At 37.6% G+C, this 23,233-nt stretch overlaps 1 pseudogene; it reads right to left on the reverse strand.

Moving 5' to 3' along the window:
- Positions 1 to 13,600: 13,600 nt before the first annotated feature.
- On the reverse strand, positions 13,601 to 14,215 carry LOC149819218 (21 kDa protein pseudogene; annotated as a pseudogene).
- Positions 14,216 to 23,233: the final 9,018 nt, after the last annotated feature.

The following is a 23,233-nucleotide window of genomic DNA, read 5'->3' on the forward strand; positions in this document are numbered from 1 at the left end:
GCAAAACAAAAAACACAATGGCAAACCACGTTGGAGTTACTGTTCACGTTGGAAACTCCTTTCCGACATCGTTGTTCATGTCGGAGTTCTCGTCGGATGGTTGGAGCTGCAGTCGCACCGCACCTTCTCGGCTTTTCCTCTTTTCCGTTGAGGGTTGAACAGTGAAGACCTTAAGGGTTTTTGTTAAAAACTTAATAGGTAAAGAAAAAAATATTGCAAAATTGCCATTATCACGACCCGTCCGATTCTATTTGACTCGTGACTCGGCCCGAGTCGCGCAAGTCCAAGCGATCCCTCCAGCGAGTTTTGTCAAGCCGAAATTGAAAGCACTCGGCCGTGTCCAACATGACTCGTGACTCGGTCGAGTCAGGCCCGAGTCTTGGCAAGCTGAGTTTGCCTTGTCGGGTTGACTCGTTGGAGGGCCGAGCCGAGCTGAGTCAGCCGAGTCAATGAGTTGACTCGGCGAGTTTTAAAACCATGGTGAAGATCCAACTCAGGCCTTTCCGGGTCCAATAAGTAAAGAGATCCAAACCTCATGTCCTTTCAAGAAGTGAGTGAAGATCCAATCCAGACCCTTTTAGGTCTCAGAAAAGAAATGGATCATAATCTCACGCCCTTTCAGGAAGTGACTGAAGTTCCAATCTAAACCCTTTTGGGTCCAAGAAGTAAATGGATCCAAACTTCACGCCATTTCGGAAAGTGAGTGAAGATCCAATCCAAGCCCTTGCAGGTCCAATAAGTAAATGGATTCATAGCTCACGTCCTTTCGAGAAGTGAGTAAAGTTCCTATCCAAGCCCTTTCGGGTTCAATAAGTAAAATGATTCTAAAACTCACGTTCTTTCGTGAAGTGAGTAAAGATTCAACTAAGGCCCTTTCGGGTCCAAGAAAAAAAAGAAACAGATCCAAACCTCATGCCCTTTTGAGCAGTGAGTTAAGATCCAACTCAGACACTTTTGGGTCCAATAAGAAAAGAAACGGATTCAAACCTCATGCCCTTTCGAGAAGTGAGTTAAAATCCAACTCAGGCCCTTTCGGGTTCAATAAAAAAAGAAACAGATCTAAAACTCATGTTCTTTCGAGAATTGAGTGAAGATCCCACTGAGGCTTTTTCGAGTCCAATAAGAAAAGAAACAGATCCAAACCTCACGCCTTTTTAAGAAGTGAGTTAAGATCCAACTAAGGTTCTTTCGGGTCCAATAAAAAAAGAAATGGATCTAAAACTCACATTCTTTCGAGAAGTGAATGAAGATCCAACTAAGGTTCTTTCGGGTCCAATAAGAAAAGAAATGGATCCAAACCTCACGCCCTTTCGAGAAGTGAGTAAATATCCAACTCAGGCCTTTTCGGGTCCAATAAGAAAAAAAAATGAATCCAAACGTTACTCCGTTTCGAGAAGTGAGTTAAGCTTCAACTCAGGCCATTTCGGGTCCAATAAGAAAATAAATAGATTCAAACCTCATGCCCTTTTGAGAAGTGAGTTAAGATCCAACTCAGGCCCTTTCAGGTTCAATAAGAAAAGAAATGGATTCAAACCTCACGCCCTTTCGAAAAGTGAGTTAAAATCCAACTCAGGCCCTTTCGAGTCCAATAAGAAAAGAAACAGATCCAAACCTCACGCCCCAAAACAAATATCTTTATTGACATTAATATGGCGCCAATAAAGAGATTTTCGATAATTTTAATCAAAAAAATATCCTTACTAGTGCTAATACGGTGCCAATAAAGAGCTTTTCACTTTTTAAATTTAGAAAAATATAATCTTTACTGGCACGAAAATTTTTTGCACCATTAAAGGTCTCTTTACTTGCACTATTATGGTGCCAATAAAGAAATTTTCCCACATTTTAAATTAAAAAAATATCATCTTTAAAGGCACAAAAATATTTTATGTCAGTAAAGATCTCTTTTTTGGCTCATTTTTAGCATTAGTAAAGATTAAATTAATTTTTTATTTTCTCATTATCAATTTGTTCATACATACATACATTCATTCATTTATAACATGTTCATACATACATTCAATAATATATACTTATTCATTCATTCATTAATTCATTCATGAACCTGCTTATACATTCAATACTATGTACATGTTCATTCATGAACTTGCTTATAAATTCAATATTATATACTTATTCATTCATTCATGAACTTGTTTTTACATTTAATACTATATACTTGTTCATTCATTAATTCATGAACATGCTTATACATTCAATATTATATACATGGTCATTTATTCATTCATGAACCTGTTTATACATTCAATATTATATACATGTTTATTCATTCATTTATGAACTTGCTTATACATTTAATACTATATATATGTTCATTCATTCTTATGCATTCATTATTATATACATGTTTATTCATTTATTTGTTAACTTAATTATATATTCATTGAATACAAAAACTGTTTGTATATTCATTCATTGACTACAAAACATGCTTATACATTCATTAATTCATCTTATCATTCATTAATTCATACACACTAATATATCTCTTCATTCACCTGCATAACTTCAACATTCACAATTGAAACCCTGCAAGAAACACAACATGCAAAACATTCAAACACACTACTATATATCTTTCTTCAACCCTTCATAACTCCAACATTCACCATTAAAACCCTGTAAGAAACACAACATGCAAATCATTCATACACACAATATTATATTTTTTCCTTCAACCCTTCATAACTCTAACATTCATAATTGAAACTCAATAGAAATATAACATGCAAAACATTCATACAAAGACAATTATATATATATTTATTCAGCCCTCCATAACTACACCTTAATAACACCAACATTCACATATACAAATACATAACTTTAACCCACTATAAAATAATTCATGTTAGAGGCGGTTTTAAATAGATGCCAAATAATATACAAAAAAAAGAAGTTTTGTTTCAAATATATACGCAATATTGCAGTTCATGAATTACATGACCTGTGGTGCACCACACTTGTAGGAATGAGGAGTATCAAAATAACACATCAAGGACTCCCACTGAAGATTAGGGATATGAGGTGGACGTACTGTCAATCAGTTTTCGAGAGTACTATGTTGCTTGTAAATCATCTCTGGTCCAAAAAATAAAATAGATCTAAACCTCACGCCTTTTCGAAAAGTGAGTAAAAATCCAATCAGGCCCTTTCAGATCCAATAAGAAAAGAAATGGATCCAAACCTCATGCTCTTTCAAGAAGTGAGTTAAGATCCAACTCAGGTTCTTTCAGGTCCAATAAGAAAAGAAAGAGATCCAAACCTCATGCCCTTTAAGAAAGTGAGTGAAGATCCTATTCAAGTTGTTTCCGGTCTAAATAGTCAAATAGATTCAAACCTCACACCCTTTTAGAAAGTGGGTAAAGATCCAATCCAAGTATCACGACCAATCCCAAACCCGAATCCAAGGTCATAACAAAGAAATTTTTGATCGAAGGTTTTCGATCTCTAAGATAACAAAGAGGGCAACTTAATTGGGGAAAAAAAATTGTGGATAGAGAGATTGCTACTCAACCGACATCTACTGTTGAGAAAGAAAGCAATAAAAGAAAAAAAAGAGATTAAAAAAAGGAGTGCACATCTACTTGTGTTGCTTGGCTTCCCCATAAAAAAAAAGAGAAAAGAAAGCAAAGAAATAAAAAAAGAAAAAAAAAACGGTTCCCATACATACCTACGTGGGCCTGACTAGTATCCTTTGTCTATCAATTCAACACTGGACCGTAACCTCGAATGATTCAAAATTTGACTCAAGGAAGGCTTCTGCTGTTTGGTGTTAAGGGATGCTTATTTATAGATGACTTTCTAAGAGATAATTAAGCGAGTTCTTGTGATAATGTTAATTCGAAAGTAATCTCAATTAATTGAGTTTCTAACCAGCTCAAAATATGAGAACCTTACAAAAAGATGTTGGGTCTCACATTTTCTAATCCTAAACATGGTAATCTAAATTACCAAAGTCATGGATAAACATATAATTAAAAATAAATAAATAATTATGAAAAATACAAAACCTTGAGCACTAAAAGAAGCCCTAAAAAATAGAAAAACACCTAAGAAAAGGAGGGTATGAATCCTACAAAATGTTGAGATTTCTCATAAAAAAAGGAAGAGTCCAAAAAGTGAGAGTTGATTTTGCACGGTAAAAAAAAAATACAAACCCAGATCCAACAAATTATGGATCAAAATTCAAACCCAAATAAAATGGGGATTTAAATTTGAATGGATCCTGTGTCAACTCCACGTTCCAAATGAAAAAAAATTATTTAGCAAAAAAAAGGGCTAAATAAATAAAGACGATTTCTTTACATTTGAAATTACTTTCGAACATAAAGAAATTGAGAGGCAAACTGTTTGCACAAAATAAATATAATATAAAATATAATAATAATAATAAATAAATAATTTAAATGCATGTGCAAGTGTGTCAAAATTATCAAATATACATTTATTTACACATGATAAGATAAATGCTAATCCCCTACATCTTATGGTGTTTAATAACCCGCTACTGATGTATTTTGCAGAGTGGATTTGACACTGCATTCTGAGGTTGTTTTTTAAACTACCTGCCAGTGAACTGAAAGAAATGTAAAATGGTAATCTACATGTTTTTTAAACTCTCAGGTTTTGCCTGAAAACTTAGATAAGTCTTTTGTATTTTCATTGGTTTTATGATGTAGTATCTGGAATTTTCAAATTACAAAGTGGCTCTCATGACTTTTACCGAGGGCCATAATAGATAAACTCAAAGCAGATTTTAAGTTGTTGATAACGTTCTGGATTTTTAATTGTAGGCATGTGAATGTTGTACTGAACAAGAATGAGTTGGAAAAATTACCAGAAGGCCCAAAGGTGAGCCCCGCCCTGCAACCTCCACCCCCCTCCTCTTTCTCTCTCATGCTCTTAATGTGATGAAATATTCTGATATCTTATCTAGGTTGTTCTAGCATCTATGGCCGGTTTGGAAGTGGGATTTTCTTATGATATATTTGTGGAATGTTCTAGCGTCTATTGAAATTCGAGAAAATGAAACTCAAAAGGCTATTGGTGCTAGAGGTCATCATTGTTAACTATATATCAATTAAAACCAAATGTAGCTTATAAAATATCACTCACTTCTTTATTTTGAAGTGTCTACACATTACATATGAGTGTCCAAACACTTTGCACACCATGTACTCTAGCATGTCCAATAGTGTTGGACTCTTTGAAATTAGAATATAGCTATATCCAGGCCATGTGAAAAAGTCAGTATTGGTGTTGGAGATGGTTGCTGCAGAAAGGCAGCAAGTAGATGAAAAAGATAATTGAGCTTAAGAAAAGTTTTTTTTCTTCTTTTTTTTGTATTACTGTTCACTATTTTTATCAATTGCCAGAAGAGATTATTCAGGCTAAAACTACATTGGATTCTTTCAAGTCTGCTCTGGAAATGATAGCAACTTTGCTGTGATCAACCAGAAGGGAATGGACCCACCTTCACTAGATCTGCTTGCAAGAGCATGGGTAAATTACAAATTTGCTTCATGTTTTTCTCTCTCCTGAATTTGCTATTACCACTACTGTAACATATAGGTACCTACATACATGCATATATATCAATTGAAACCATAAAGGCAGTAAATATATGGAATGAGATTGTAAATAAGGACATAAGGACATGTTTGAAAGCTAGAAAGATGTAGGAAAAGTGATGCAAAATGAAAAATTCATACAGATTTTTGGACTTTCAAAACGAGAAAAACTTTTTTGCTGAGTTTTTTCTAAAAAGTACACTTTTTGATAGAAAACATTCCTCCATGTCCTACCAAGAGAAACTACCACCACCACCCACCATCTCACCATCACCATCACCACCACCACCACCACCACCACCACCACCACTCTGTTTTTCTCATGCTACACAAACAATCCAAAAACGTTTTTTTGGAAAACTTCTCGTAGCCAAAAGTTTCTTTTTCTATGAGAGTTTTTTGCTCTTCCAAACCTGCCCTAAAGTAGGGATGTAAATGGGTTTGATACATGATGGAGATTCTGCAAATTTTGGCTGTTTCAGATCTGGCCAGATCCCAACTCCCCAAATACGTATCCCTTCAAGATCCGAACAGTTTGCATCCCTACCCTAAAGACAACGTGAAGCTTTACAAGATTTAGGCTTCCCTCTAATTCGTGCCTCCTTTGCGTAGTGGTGTACCTTGAACTTTGAAATCATTTTTTAATTTGTTGCATATAGAAAGCTTGTATAGGTTGGAGGCCTACACTTTTACCGTTCTCAAGTTTCAGTCTTTCTTATGGAAATTCATGTGGGTAGTCCAAGGGTGTACCAGATGCGATCAAACTTTTTCTTCTTTATTCAAAGCACTGTCTTATCCAACAAAAAGATTCCCAGCACTTTTTCTAATGTATGTCTTGATTTTCTAGCCTTGCTAGTGTTTGGGGGCGTTTATTGCATGCCAACACGATGGAATGCCCTTTGCCACAAAAGGGACGCTGGAAGGATAGTGGTTTGGGGTAGGTGTGTTAATAGATCGGGTTTACCCAAACCTGACCTGAACCAAACCCTATAGGGTCCAGGTATGGTGACAAATAAGAAGACCGGATTAAGACTTGGGTTTGGAACCGAAGGTCCGATTAATACATGGACCTGGGTATAGTTTGTCAAATTTTATACCCGATCTGAGTTCTGATTAAAACCCAGAAATTTTCAATGTAAAAATGATGTCTGGGTATGGTTTCTCTTATAGTAGACCTGATTAGACCGGGGTCTTGACCCGATACCTTACCCAAAAATTTGATCCAAGTCTGGTTTCACCAGGGTCCAAACCAAACACAACCAGTTGACACCTCTATTCAGGGTGCCCTCTGTTCAGGCATCCCTAAGAAGGTGTTCTGCCCCATTGAGAGAGAGAGAGAGAGAGAGAGAGAGAGAGAGAGAGAGAGAGAGAGAGAGAGAGAGAGAGATTGCATTGGGTCTCCCTTTTTACAGGAGGGGGTTGTGTAAGTGTTCTGTCCAGAACACTGGATCTGCTGTGACAGAGAGAGAGAGAGAGAGAGAGAGAGGGAGAAAGAGAGATTCCCGTTACTTAATTCTCAATGTAAGAAGTGGGGGTGAAATAACCGCCCCCTTGAGATTGAGTACCGTTTCTTAAATTCTATAATCTTTGAATGAATTTTATTTTTCAACTCTACTACACATGGAAAAGAAGATGAAAATATTTGTGCACTATGATTGCACAAATATTTGTGCCTTAAACACCTGATCACCCATCTTGGTGACAGGGCCTGTTAGGTCTTACTGCACAAACTTTTGTGCAATAGTATTGCACCCGATCAGGACTCGAAAAGAAGGGTGACTTTATGAGCAATGTTGTCAGTCTCGCTGATTATCTAACTGAATCGGCCTATTCGTACCATGTCGGCTAGAAATTGACAAAACCAAGACGATTTGGCTTATTTTAAATATTATTTTAATATTTTTGTGACATATCACAGCTGATTAAAAGTTAGTCAATTCAGTTCAAAATTTGAATCGGCCAATTCACTTGAATCATTTTCAGGGTCCGATACGATTCTGACAACATTGGGTATGTGTGCCACTGTGTTTTATTTGTTCCACTCAACATTTCCTTTGATTCATGGTGGCTGGGCTATTGAAAGTGGTGGGTCCCACTGAAAGGCCAATGCAATTCATTCATGCGTCATTGTTACAAAGATGGATAGGGTGTGTAAAATCGATGAGCGAAGACAAATGGATCAAATATGCTCCAGTCAAGGTGTGTTTCAAATGCGAGACAAATCCTGCCTGGGGACTGATTTGTCCCCATAGCCGACTGTGCCACGCTTGAAACGCACAAAGACGTGGGACAAATGGTCACACTGGGGCTGTTTTGTTCTGAAATTTTGGGATGCAAAAGTCGGACCGTAGCCAGATAGTTTGCATTGGGCTGCATGTGGTGCGGCCTGCCTGGGAGGGTTTTGCGGTGGTGAGTTGCGTGCTTCTGAGGTTTCCTTTTGTGCATGGATGTCCTCCTCAGGGTCGGTCACAAGCGGATGCCTCACATGTCACCTGATGCAAAACACCCTCTTAAGTGTGTTTGACTGCAACGTTTTTTTTAGGAGATCCAATATGGACATGCAGATCAAAGTATGAGCCAACCCTCATTTAAACATCGGATCTCAAATTCTCATATTTGAGCCCCAAAGGGTTTGGCGTAATGGGAAGGGTGTTGGCGTATCTGCAGAATCAAACACAGAAAGAAGACACTATGATGTATGAGTGCGAATGCTTGTCATTCTCTTCAGTCAGTCGATGGTGAGCAAACCTTATATGGAATTTGAGCAGGCTAATAGCTATGAATCACTCATCATTTTCATGGCAGCCTAGAAGAAAGATGCCACTTATATAACGAGAGAGAGGCAGTTACGTAAATGTGGTTACTTAACTCCCTGTTATGTAGTCCCACTAAGAGTGTCAAACCGGATTAAACAATGAGTTGAACTCAAATCCGTTATGTCCAACAATGGGCCCTCGGTCGCTAGACAAGTGGTTAGGATTCCATTCTCATGGGCGTCAGCTCTTTGCATATAAGAAAGGGTAAGTGTATTATGTCCATTTCTCGGGCCAAAGCAAGGCAACTCCTTCGAGGCAAAGGGTGGGTCACAAGTTTACACCATCAGAAAAAACAACCTTCAAGTCCCTCAGACATAACCAGCTGCACTAAATCTCTGATCTTGGGGGTGGTTTTCCATTCCTCATGAAAAAAAATCCTCAGGTTTGAGCTCCTGTAAAAGTCGGAGGAGATCTGGTAAAAGTTACTGCTTTTGAAATCCAAGAGATGCTGTAAAGATTGTGAATCAGTTAGTGTCGGCATTTACCATATGACTGGGACTATACAATCGTGACTCGTGAGCGGCTGGGCTTTTATTATTGGACAGGTCACACCACGTATACGGATGTGATAGAGTACAAAGACAAATCAAGCTAAGCCCACGATACCCCACGTTGATATCAAATATCTAATACAAAAGTTTGGATAATAATTGCTTACTGACCAAATAGTTACCAATCACCAATCATTCTCACACAAAAAAATTGGAATATATATATGAGTAACGGGTAAGTGCTAAATGAAATGTTTTGGTGTTTTTTTTGCAGTTTCTATCTCCTAACTGTGTTTGGCATGGTCCATTTACCAGGAATCCACTCCTGAATTATGTGTTTTTGAAGAAAAAAAAACATATTTGGGGCCTAAAAAATTTACAAGATTTTGGACTGTTGATGTTTTGAACATTATAAAAACCTACACATGTATCTGAATCCAACTTCAAGAGTTGTTCCCTATAAAATCAACTACATAGATCACATATGTATGGTCAGAATTTAAAAATAAAACAACCCCCCCTGAAAAACTCATCTAGCACGTACCCATTATTCTCTCTCGTCACTCAGTATTATAAAAATTTATATTCTGTTTCACTTACTGCGGAGGGTGTCATTGGTTCTGTTTCTGTTGGTTCGATTCAACAAGATTAAGTCAGAATTGAAGTTCTCTGAAGATGAGATTTTTAGGGCCATCAAAGGTTTGCCGGGGTGGAAAGCTCCATGTTCTGATGTGTTTCATGTGGATTTCTTCAGAATTTTTTGGTCTTGTATGAAGCCTAATGTTATTGACATGTTTGATGAGTTCTATCACAACTCCAAATTACCTATTCAAATACACTTGGCAATTATTTCTTTAATTCCAAAAGATGATGCTGCCACTGATATCTCTAGATTTCGCCCGATTTTTGTTATGAGTGCTCTTTATCGGATGATTGCCAAGGTGTTGGCTAATAGGTTGAAGGTCATGGCTAACCAAATATTTTTGAACCCTCAGTTTGCTTTTATTCACAATAAGAGGATTTATCATTCATTCATCTTGGCCTCTGAAGTAATTCACTCCTTACATCTTAGTGGTCAACCCTACTTTTTTCTTAAATTAGATTTTCATAAAGCCTTTGATTCTGTGCATTGGCCCTTCTTATTTCAAATGTTATCCAATTTTGGCATTGGTCATTGTTTTTCTGGGTGAGTGAGGGAATTGATCTCTAATGCTCAGACCATGATTAAGATTAATGACATTATAGGTGTCCAGATCAAGTTGGGGCGTGGATTACGATAAGGATGCCCTCTCTCGCCTTTGTTGTTTAATGCCATTGCTGAGGGTCTCGTGGTGTTGTTTAAGCGTGCTGCGGAGAAGCGCCTGATAGATCCTTTAGATGTTCTGGGTTTCTCGAACCATATCCTTATTTATGTTGATGATATGATTATTTTTGGGCGAGCATACGTGCAACAAATGCTTAGATTCAAACTTATTCTTAAGTTCTTTCTGTTTATTTCTTAGCTTTTCCTAAATGATAGCAAATGCTCTCTTACTATATTCAATGTTGAGTCTTCTATGCTTGCAGCAGGTCAACAGATTTTTAATTGCGCAATTTTTGAGTTGCCGATGAGGTATTTGGGCATGCCGTTACAAGTGAAGCGCATCTCTTTCGCTGCTTGGGCTCCAACTATTCAAAAAGTAAAAAATAAGCTTTTTTTGTGGCAGGTTTCTTATCTCTCCATCGCTGGTCGTCTGACTTTAATCAGACATGTTCTTTCTTCTATTCCTGAATTGTTTATGTCAATGCTCGTGATGCCTGTAGGTATGGAGAAACAAATTTATCGTTTAACGACGATTTTTTTTGGTCTGGGTGTCAACTCCAGAGTAAGCGCCATTTGGTTGGTTGGCGAACGATGGTGTTACCTAGGCGTATGGTTGACTTCAAATTGGAGATGCGAAAAATTACGATCACTGGTTGCAATGGGCAATTGCACCAAATGGTGCGTTCCTCACCCACAAAGTGTATAGATTGTTGCTCCCCCCAGGGGCAGATTGGTTCCCTGAGTGTGTGTTATGGGCTAAGGGCCCTTTCCCAAGATCTCGGGTCTTGGGTTGGTTAATTTTTTCATGATAAGATTCAGACTCACAGTTATTTAAAGAAGTTGGGCTTTCAGTTTCGTAGCTGGTGTGTGCTTTGTCAAGTTGCTGAAGAAACTACTTCTCATTTATTCTGATCCTGCCCAATTTTTGTGACCCTATTTAATAGGACGTGGACATCTCCGAACATAATTGTCAAAGAAGAGTTTTTTGCGCTTGATCTGCTCTTGGGCCCTATTGAAATTAGACGTTGCAAGCGGTAGAGACTAATCTGGAAGACGTGGTTGCTTACTACTTGGTGGTTTGTTTGGATGACACGCAATGATGCTACTTTTCGTCAAATTTCGGTTGTTCTTAATAATCTTGTCCATAAAATCTTGGTTGATGTATATGTGATTCTACGTATGCATCTTAGAGACCTCTCATTCCCTCTTAACAACGTTCACTCATCGGTGGTTTCTTCTAATCCAACGGATCTTGGTTGAGCTTGGCTTTGTTGTCGGTTGTTTGTAGTTTCTTTTTCTTTAGCTATTTTTTGTTTTGTTTTCTATATTGTTCGGTTCATGGGTTCAACATTTTGTTGATCTTCATGAGTGGTAATGTTGATCTTCTCTCTCTCTCTCTCTCTCTATATATATATATATATATATATATATATATATATATATATATATATATATATATATATATATATATATATATATATATATATCACCAACCATTTGGCCGCCCTATCAAATGTGCCCTTATTATAAAAAAAAAAACAACCATTCTAACCATTGTTGTTTTGATTCGCAATCATATATGAAAAGATCGATATGAAACAAGCTGATTCGGCTTATTTTTAAATACCTTTTAAAAATAATCCATAGTACTTTTTAATATTTTCTTGACACGTCATTTGCTGGTTAAAAAATTGCAGATTCAGCTGGATTGTGTTCAGAATCGGAATTGGCTTATTCCATGAATCATTTTGAAAATCGATTTAGGGTCTCATGCGAGTCAGAGACGAAAATTTAGACAATACTTCTCTTCACCAAGGCTTGCAATGCCATCAATTTTAAGATCATTAGCTACATTTGTTAGCCTTATTGTTTCCACAATTATTTATGTTTTATTTTCTTCTGCAAATACCATACCTCCTTTTTTTCGAGCCAGAATTTGACATAGGAGGAGTTTTTACTGAGGTCTCGATTATCATCTATTTAAGAGGGGTTGGTAAGCTATTGCAGAACCGACTTGTGTTGGGACGTTATAAGTTCGAATCCCAATGGTATCATTGTATAACTGGGGCTCGCCAGAAAAAAACAGAGTGACTTGAATATGTAGGATGCAGTAATACCTGCATTGACACTTCACCTTCCTAGTACAAGGCGAGCAGATCCAGTGATTGGGGGCCAACACCTTATGAGTGTTCTCCCCCAACCACTGTCTGCCACGTAGTGCAGACTCCTTTAGGAGGGTGGCCCCATGCCTAGGGATGCACACGAGCCGGGTTCAAGCCGAGCTTGGGCTGATCCGGTTCGGCTCGTGAAGGAAAACAGGTTGTTTAAGCTGGGCTTGAGCTCGAGCTCGAACAACTAGGTTCGGGACCGGCTGGAGTCGAGCTCAAGCACGGCTTGGCTCGGCTCGAGCTGAAAACCTTTAATTTAAAAATGTTTTCAATTTTTTTGAAACTTGTATAAATTGTTATTTTGAAAGAGATGAAAACGACCTCACGTCTCTTCGAAAGATGAAAAATGACTTGTCCACTAAATTAAAACACATATTTATGTTAAGAACGTGAACAAAATATATAGATATATAAATATATTTTTTTATATAACTATATGAACTGAGCATAATCGAGCTTACCAAGCTGATTCGAGCTAGGCTGCCATATCAAACTCGGCTCGTTTATGTGTTCCGACCCTGAAACCTTGTTCAAACTCTGCTCATTTATTTTTTAAATGAGTCTGAACCAAGCTTAAACGAATTGAGCCTGAGCCGAGTCCAAGCTAGCTTGGCTCGTTGTGCATCCCTACCCACGCCTGCCCCCCTCCTATTCAAAAGGGTCGAACACCTTAATATGTGTTGGGCCTGATAACACAAACAAGGGGCTACTGTCATGGAGGTCACTCTACGTAGGGGTTATTTTCATATATAATTCTAGTAAACAATGATTATAGTGGGTTTTAACAAGCATGTATATATATATATATATATATATATATATATATATATATATATATATATATATATATATATATATATATATATATATATATATATAAAAAATCCATCATATATTTATATGATGTCGGCACTACAGCAATAAGCATGAAAAACCAACATAAGGCACCGGTAGGTCCCAAAAAGCCATTATACTGAACGGTGATAATGCAATCTTGACATTTTACAAACAGTGGTAGTTACAGAAACTGCAGTTATTTTATACTTTTTATCACTGCCCTTCTTGAGCCAATTGCCGTTGGTGGCATGACCAACAACATGCACCCTTCAGACAGTGTGGTTGTAACATAGTAAAGCAGTAGCAGGATAACAACACAACACAACAGCACCAATAATCACAGACAGCAAGAGCATCAAAGTCCCCAAACTCTCTCTTTCTCTCTCTCCTTCTAATGGTCTCGGCCATGTGTGATACTAGCGGCAAAGCTGTTGAAGAGTGCCAATGCATTGCTAGTCAACCCCTCAAGTTTCCTCATCCTCCTCCTAACATCAAACTTGAGGCTGCCGCTAATGGTGTCGAAGCCGTCGATGCAGGTCTCCTCGTCGGTTAACGCCGCGCTCACCCAAGTCTGTATGTTGCTAATCTGAAACCTCAAATTGCTCTTGCCTAGGCGCCTGAATTCCCTCATAGATTCCTTCATCTGATAAAGAGAGTCCTCAACATTATCTATACAGTCTCTAATGGCCCCTGCTTCTCTTGCACTTATAGTCGCCAACGGCATCCGCAAGATCTTCGTCAGTGTCCGGTTGACATGGAATAGGCTTACACCCAGAGCAGTATGGGCTAGCCTCAATGAGCTGTTGTTGATCTTGCTAGCAAAAACCTGCAGGGAGTTGAAGCAGAGCCTGGGATACAGGGTAACAGTGCAAGAGGCTTTGATGAAATCTGTACTGTTCTGAGTATGGTTGAACACGGTAGCCCCATAGGCCAACACAAGATTTGTAGTAGTGAAGATGATGATGGTGAATATGATTGCAGATCTAGAGAAAGAGAGGAAATTCATTATGTTTCTTCTTTTCTCCTTTCACTGGAAGGAGAGGGTTATATATTGTGTGATGAGGTAGTTGGGCTGGAATTTTCTAGCTTCCAAGTTGTCACTAGCAAAATTAACTTGACTAAAATTTCTTTGAATTAATGGGAGGACCTACTGGACCTGCTTCCACAGGACAGGGCTCATTAGTCATTTTCTCCATTTTTTTTTGCAGTGGATGATGTGGGGGTGGTATGTTGGGGTAACAGAACCTACTATCATGCTTCTTTTTTTCGTGTTACAGGCGAACAAACCGCACTCAGGATCGGAGACCTGACCATGTTGGTCTTAGCTTGCTATACTTATGGTCGCCATCCTAAAGGTGCAAGACTCAATGGTTGCCCTCAATATTGACCTCCTAGGAGCTTTGCCTTGCGGAAGCGGGTGCCCACACGGGGATTCGAACTCTAGGTAGGGAGACATCCCTATGCCTGGATGCCAAGGATAGGTTTGTATAGAGTTTAGCCGGATTGGAGTTTCCTACCTTCTAACGTAATCAGAGAAAATGACCAAAGTGAGAAACCTGAGAGATAGTGGGACCTACAAGTCGTCTTCTGCAGAATCATGTGCTCCCCATGTTGTGTTGCATTATTTACAGTTACCATATACATATATTGATGGGGTAAAAGTAAAACTCAAGGACTTGGTACTGTAATCACTTATGATATATATCAGTATGAATCAAGCATTCTAGGCCCCTGATGATCCAGCCAGTGACTCAGCCAACTCCAACCGATGGCCAAGCCGAGCAAACCATTCCATGTTTACCTAGCCTTTTACCATATGTTAATTGACCAACTCATGCTTCTGTTCACTTTGTATTGCATACCACTTGGCTTAGCTTTCTTTGAGACATTCTGAGATGGACACATTTTTTTTTTTTTTTATAAACCGAAGAAACTGCACCTAACTCAATGACCAGGTCCTGCTGGCTCAACCTGCTATACCTTGGGTCGTTGTGCTGGAGGCATAAAATCCAAGAGTAGGACTCCCGTCCCCGTAGCCTATTCTGGGCGACGGCTTGCGCAGATCAAACCTTGACTTCCCGTCTAGCGGCCAAGGCCCCACCTCAGTGCACCAACCCCACTTGGGGCATCTGAGAAAGGCACAACTTGCCTGTCTTGACTTAGTCGCAAGTTTTTGGTGACTTGACCGAACCATAGCCAGACCTAAAACTTGCATGTACGTGGTCAAGTATGGTAAGAAATTTTCACTCTGGTTAACCAAGGTAACTGATTTGTACAAATTGGTGGTGGTTAAGGCAGAACCTGTCACATGGCACTGTATGTACCAAGGGCAACTTTTTTGGTGATGTAAAGTTGGATTCAGAAAAGCAAAGAGAACATGAGCATTAACTTGAAGCAACAGAATGAAGATTGTGGCCATCTAGTTCCATGCTTTATGCCGTGGCAGGGAAGGTCCAAGAGGCATGGAAGGTAGAAACCATGGCCCACAGCTGCAGCCTTCACAAGCCTTTCTGTTTTAATCATGGCAACTCAATGCTGCACACATGCAATGTAATATAAATCCAATTGAGTCCCATGGTACATCTTGCATAAACTATAATGGATTTTCATAGTGGCAATTAGGACAATCTAGCTTTATCAGAATAGTTAGTTGAGTCCACTAAGACCTGCAGAGACTGAGTTGTACTGCACCTGATCCTGGCCAAACTTGGCCTGGTTCGAGCAGGTCGAGCCTAATTGGAGCTGTAAACTTTCATATTATAGGTCAGTTTGGTTGTGTTTTTGAAAAATGAAAATAATGTTCTAAAGAGATTCACTTTCAAAATCTCATGAGATTTTGAATTTTATGAAAGCGAATTTCACACAAATGAGATTTATTTTCAAAATCATTCACTGATGAGTTATGTGACAACTTACTTTTTTATAAAGCTCAAGTGTATTAGGAAGTCGAACCAAACATACCCATAAACTAGTTGCATAATATTGGTGCTCCTAGATTTCAAAAAAGCAGTAAGTTCACGGTGTTGTAGTTTGCAACCTTTTTCTGAACAAATGGTTCTCAAATTATTACTTTATAGAACACATACCTTTTCTGCAATTATGTCAATTCAATATAACACATAATCAAAGTTTAGGGACTAATTTACAATAGGGCTTGTCAAGAATGAAACATGGACCACAGATCACAGTCAAATCCGCAGAAACTATAAGTGCCACTCCACTAATAAAACAAAAGAGAAGGCTCCATCAAGCCGCCCTTGTGACTAATGAAGGGACAGATGGGAAGGCTTCATCTGTGGGCCCATGGTTGTGTGATCCACACCAAATAAAACCGCCCCCTGCTGCAACAACATAGAGGATGACACCCATTTGCTAAAATCCACTTTTGCTGTTGCTTCAAACGATCACAATGGACTTTCTGCTTATCTAATCAGTTTGGCTGAAAAGAACCCCTCCATCTAGGCAGCAACTGTGGGACATCAGTCAACCCATGCCCACGGCTGGTAAACCAACCGAGCTGTTCCTGGCTTGGCTTGACACGGCTGCATGAAGCTCATTCAGGCTCTCCAAGTGAGCTAAGGAAGCTTGTGTATCATAAGCGAGCCGAGCATGAACATCAACTGTTTAACTCGGTTAATTTTGAAGTCGCATATATGATTTATGTAGCATTAGCATTTATAGCAGAAATAGCATGATAATAGGTCAACTGGTTGGGCAACATGCTTGTATAACGAGCCAGCTCAAACACAACTCATATGGCTCTGAGCCTATGTGGATCTTAAATTTTTGAAAACAAAAAGAAGAGTTTTTCACAAGAATTTTTTTAAAGAAAAGAACCTGAAAACCATATCCAAATTTGAGAGTTGTGGGGTTCATTTTGCAAGGTTTTGCGTTTTTGCTCTTCCATTGAGTAGGGATCAGCCGCATCAGCAGCTTGAAATCTTAACTTGCAGGTTTCAACTTCCAAGTGCACGTACCCCGTACGCAGATATTAAAAAAGAAGCGAGTTTGATGGCATAGGCCACCAAGATTAAAAAAGAAGAAGAAACAAACACAATATACGAACGATAGGGAGTTCTAATATTATAAAAATAAACAAAATAAATAAGAAAATACATTGAATCTCACTTCGAGCTTAGGTAGCATTTTCTAAGTTATTGACAAACGTAATGAAACATAGGCAACACTCTGGCTAAGTGCGGACTCCGAAGGATGGGTGGGATTGTGGATTTGAGTCATAGGCTAGGCTAAGTGGGCTAGGTCTAGTTGTGAAAGAATTTCGTCCGAGTAAGGGTGCAACAAGAACTTGAACTTCAGATACTCAAATACAGGGGTAGGCTAATATTTCTAGCTTTTCTAGTGGATTCGAACACGGTTCTCGAATATCCAGAATATGTATTTCTAGATCCATACAAAATTGACTTGAAAGACCTATTTTGGTTGATTTTCAAATGGTTTAATATGATTGACCAAGGTACTCTAGCCTAGATTTAGGGATGAGATTTGTTAGGTGCTTTGGGATTTGTAAATATTTAAATCTAGATTTAGAAAATGATAGAAATAGGATCTTGAGCGATTTCTCTAAATTGCATGCATTTTTTAATTAAAAAACAGCAGGTGACAAAAATCAACGAATGCCATTAGAAAAGTGCACGATCATCATTTTTGGACCCTCTATTGAGCAAAGATTCATTTTGCAAGGTTGTTCGTCTTTGCTCTTCCGTTGAGCAGGGATCAGCTGCACCAAGAGCTTGAAATCTTCACTTGTAGGTTTCAACTTGCGAGTGCATGTACCTCGTACGCAAATCTTAAAAAAAAGCGAGTTTGGTGGCATAGCTAGGCCACCAAGATTCAAAAAAAAGAAGAAACAAACACAATATACGAATGATAGGGAGTTCTAATATTATACAAATAAATAAAATAAACAAAATAAATAAGAAAATACACTAAATCTCACATCGAGCTTAGGTACGTAGCCCTTTCTATGTTATTGACGAATGCAGTGGAACATGGGCAACACTCTAGCTAGGCACATACTCCGAAGGATAGGTGAGATGTGGGATTTGGGTCCTAGGCTAGGCTCAATGGGCTTGGTCTAGTTGTACAAGAATTTTGGCAGAGTAAGAATGCAGCTAGAACCTGAACTTCATATACTGGAATATAGGAGTAGACTCTTATTTATAGTTTTTCTAGTGGATTTGAACATGTTTCTCGAATATAGAATCTGTATTTCTAGATCCATCCGAAATTGACATGGAAAGCCCATTTTGGTTGATTTTCAAATGGTTCAATGTGATTGGCCAAGGTACTCTTGCCTAGATTTAGGGATGAGATTAGTTTCATGCTTTGGGATTTGGAAATATTCAAGTCTCGATTTAGAAAATGATAGAAATAGGATCTTTGGCGATTTCTCCAAATAGCACGCATTTTTGAACTAAAAAAAAGCAACTCACAAAAATCAAGGATTGTCATTATAAAAGAGCTAACAATAATTAATCAATTTTGGACTATCCTAACAATACAAAAAAACCTGCTAACGACAATTTCAATTATCATTAGCAATTTTCTAACCACAATCACAATTGTCATTAGAAAACTGGCCAAAACTAGTCTTACATGTTAAATTGTTTCAGTTATGTTTCTATTTGGATGTTCGTTTGAGGTAATTTTTGAAACGTTGGAAAGCTAACATCCTCAAATTTAATTCATTTTTAAGCGCAAGCCAAATTCAATCATTTAGGTGGTAAAAAATGCACTCAAAGTGAATCCTATATAAAAAATAATATTTTGAACATAACTTTTAACTCCAATGTCTTATTGACTTGTTTTTTAGCTTATTGGAAAGATCAGATCCTCTAGTTTAATTAGTCTTTTGGAAAAAGATATTTAATATGTCATTTTAAATATAAAAAATAAAGTTAAAGTTAGTAGAACATTAAAATAAACCAAAAACACTGAATTTTGGTACGTGACCCCTTACATGAAATGACTTGATCAACATTGAGGCATCTACAACCCGAAAACCCACAGTTCAGTTCGTTCTAGAGATCCAAAACAAACATTAATGCCAAACTACTTGCCACCCAAATCTCTATCCAAAGGTGTGCCTTAGCTTCCAAGAAGACAAGGCTAGCACACTACCAGAGCCAAGGGAGTTGGCTCATGCCAATCCGTAAGTGAACACAGATGAAGTTTGGTTGCCATCGTATAGAGAACTATGACAATTAACAGGGGTTTCATAAACCATAGAAAGTTCATTGCCATATTTTTCATTTATCCTCGCACCTTTTTGAGATTCAAACCTCACACTCTTTCAAGAAGTGAGTAAAGATCCAACTCAGACCCATTCAGTTTCAATAAAAAAAATGAATCCAAACCTCACGTCATTTCGAGAAGTGAGTTAAGCTCCAACTTAGACCATTTTGGGTCCAATAAGAGAAAAAACAGATTCAAACCTAATGCCCTTTCGAGAAGTGAGTTAAGATCCAACTCAGGCCCTTTCAGGTTCAATAAGAAAAGAAACAGATTCAAACCTCACGCCCTTTCGAAAAGTTAGTTAAGATCCAACTTAAGCCCTTTCTGGTCCAATAAGAAAAGAAATAGATTCAAACCTCACATCTCAATGAAAATATCTTTATTGACATTAATATGGTGCCAATATAGAGATTTTCCTATATTTTTAATTAAAAAATATCCTTACTAGCACTAATATGGTGCCAATAAAGAGTTTTTCACTTTTTAAATTTAAAAAAATATAATCTTTACTGGCACAAATTTTTTTTTTTGCGCTGGTAAAGGTCTCTTTACTTGCACTAATATGGTGCCAATAAAGAAATTTTCTCGCATTTTAAATTTAAAAAAATATCATCTTTACATGCACACAAATATTTTACGACAGTAAAGATCTCTTTTTTGACACATTTTTAGCATCAATAAAGATTAAATAACTTTTTTATTTTCTCATTATCAATTTGTTCATACATACATACATTAATTCATTTATAACATGTTTATACATACATTCAATAATATATACTTATTCATTTATTCATTAATTTGTTCATGAACCTGCTTATTCAATCAATACTATATACATGTTCATTGATGAACTTACTTATAAATTCAATATTATATACTTGTTCATTTATTCATTCACGAACTTTCTTATACATTTAATGCTATGTACTTGTTCATTTATTAATTCATGAACATGCTTATATATTCAATATTATATACATGTTTATTCATTCATTCATGAACTTGCTTATATATTTAATACTATATACATGTTCATTTATTCTTATACATTCATTACTGTATACATGTTCATTTATTTATTTGTGAACTTATTTATATATTCATTGAATACAAAAACTGCTTGTACATTCATTCATTGACTACAAAACCTGCTTATACATTCATTAATTCATACACACACTAATATATCGCTTCCTTCAACCCCGCATAACTTCAACATTTACAATTAAAATCTTGCAAGAAACACAACATGCAAAACATTCATACGGACTACTATATCTCTTTCTTCAACCCTTCATAACTTCAACATTCACTATTAAAACCCTGTAAGAAACACAACATGCATAACATTAATACACACAATATTATATTTTTTCCTGCAACCCTCCATAACTTCAACATTCACAATTGAAACCCAATAGAAATATAACATACAAAGGCTATTATATATCTTTATTCAACCCTCCTTAACTACACCTTTATAACTCCAACATTCACATATACAAATACATAACTCTAACCCACTATAAAATAATTCACATTAGAAGCAATTTTAAATAGATGCCAAATAATATATATAAAAAGTTTTGTTTCAAATATATACACAAGATTTCAGTTCATGAATTACATAGAGGATAAACAATTTCAGAACCTATGGTGCACCACACTTATAGGAATGAGGAGTATCAAACTGATGCATCAAGGACTTCCACTTAAGATTAGGGATGTGAGGTGGATGTGCTATCAACTAGTCTTCGAGAGTATTATGCTGCTTGTAAATCGTCTCGGGTCTAAAAAATAAAATAGATCCAAACCTCACACCCTTTCAAGAAGTGAGTTAAGATTCAACTCAGGTCCTTTCAGGTTCAATAAGAAAAAAAAACAGATCCAAACCTCAAGCTCTTTCGAAAAGTAAGTGAAGATACAATTCAAGTTGTTTTGGCTCTAAAAAGTAAAATAGATTCAAACCTCACACCCTTTCAGAAAGTGGGTAAAGATCCAATCTAAGTATCACGGTCAATCCCAAACCTGAATCCAGGGTCATAATAAAAAAAATTTCAATCACAGGTTTTCGATCTTTAAGATAACAAAGATGGGGACTTAATTGCGAAAAAAAAATTGTGGATTTAGATGCTGTTACTCAACCAACATCTATGGTTGAGAAACAAAGCAATAAAAAAAAAGACTAAAAATAAAGGGGTGCATATATACCCATGCATGTTGCATGGCTTCCCCAGAAAAAAAGAGAGAAAAAAGCAAAGAAATAAAAGAGAGTAGAACCCGGGTTACATGTCATTGTACGGGCTTTTCTTTTTTATTTTTAAAGGCAAGATGGGGTTAGGCAGACCCCTACCAATTATACAACAATACCATTGGGTTTTGAACCTGTAACGTGCACTAGCTGCTCCTACTAGACAAAGGGGAGCCCCCTTGGTAGGGGTTTATCTTTGTAAGATAGGGTTTTGTCTATTAACTTTCTATTACAACAATATTCATTTAATTTTGAGTTCCTTGGTTGCATATAGAAAGCTTGTAAAGGTTGGAGGCCGACACTTTTACCTTTGTCAAGTTTCAATCTTTCTTATGGAAATTCATGTGGGTAGTCCAAGGGTGTACCAGAAGCCACCAAACTTTTTCTTTATTCCAAGCACTGTCTTATCCAACAAAAAGATTCCCAGCCCTTTTTCTAATGTATGTCTTGGTTTTCTAGCCTTGCTAGTCTTTGGGGGCGTTTATTGCAGGCCAACACGATGGAATGCCCTTTGCCACAAAAGGGATGCTGGAATGATAGTGGTTTGGGTAGGGGTGTCAATGGATCTGGTTTACCCAGACCAAACTCTATAAGGTCCAGGTATGGTGACAAATAAGAAGACCCGATTAAGACCTGTGTCCGGACCCTGTTATGGTTTGTAAATTTTTGTACCAGACCTGGGCCTAACCCGAATTCTGATTAAGCCCATATTTTTTCAATGTAAAAATGATAAAAAAATATTATTTTACCGGGTATGGTCTGGGTCTGGTTCATATAGTTCTTATCGTGTCTGTGTCCGGATATGGTTTTTCTTATAGTAGACCTGAGTCCTGACCTGATACCATACCTAAAAATCTGATCCAAGTCTAGTTTTACCTGGGTCCAAACCAAACCCGACCAATTGACACCCCTATTTGCGGGGTCCTCTGTTCAGGCAGCACTAATAAGGTGTTCTGCCCCTTTGAGAAGGAGAGAGATTGCATTGGGTCTCCCCTCTTTAATTGGGGGCTCTCCCTTTTTATAGGAGGGGGGTGTTCTTAGTGTTCTGTCCGGAAAACTGGATCTGCTGTGTGTGTGTGTGTGTGTGTGTGTGTGAGAGAGAGAGAGAGAGAGGTGGGGGTCATATAAACGCCCCCCTTGAGATCGAGTACCTTTTCTTAGATTATCTGTGAATGAATTTTATTTTTCAACTCCACACATGGTGGAAAAGAAAGTGAAACAGGTGCAATATGATTGCACAAATATTTGTGCATTAAGCACCTGATCGCCCTCCATCTTGGGGACAGGGCCTGTTAGGTGTGGGACCCAAGACCCGATGGAGGGTGATGGTGTGCTTAATGCATAAATTTTATGCAATCACCCGATCCGGACTCGAAAAGAAGGGTGACTTGTGGTATGAGCAATGTTGTCACTCGTTGATTATCCTCCTGAATCGGGGCCTATTCGTACCATATCCGCTAGAAATGGACACGGAACCAAGCCCTTACTTTAAATATTTTTAGTATTATTTCAATA

This window comes from Nuphar pumila, chromosome 13, assembly GCF_984573655.1.
Source record: "Nuphar pumila chromosome 13, dmNupPumi1.hap1.1, whole genome shotgun sequence".
NCBI lineage: Eukaryota > Viridiplantae > Streptophyta > Magnoliopsida > Nymphaeales > Nymphaeaceae > Nuphar > Nuphar pumila.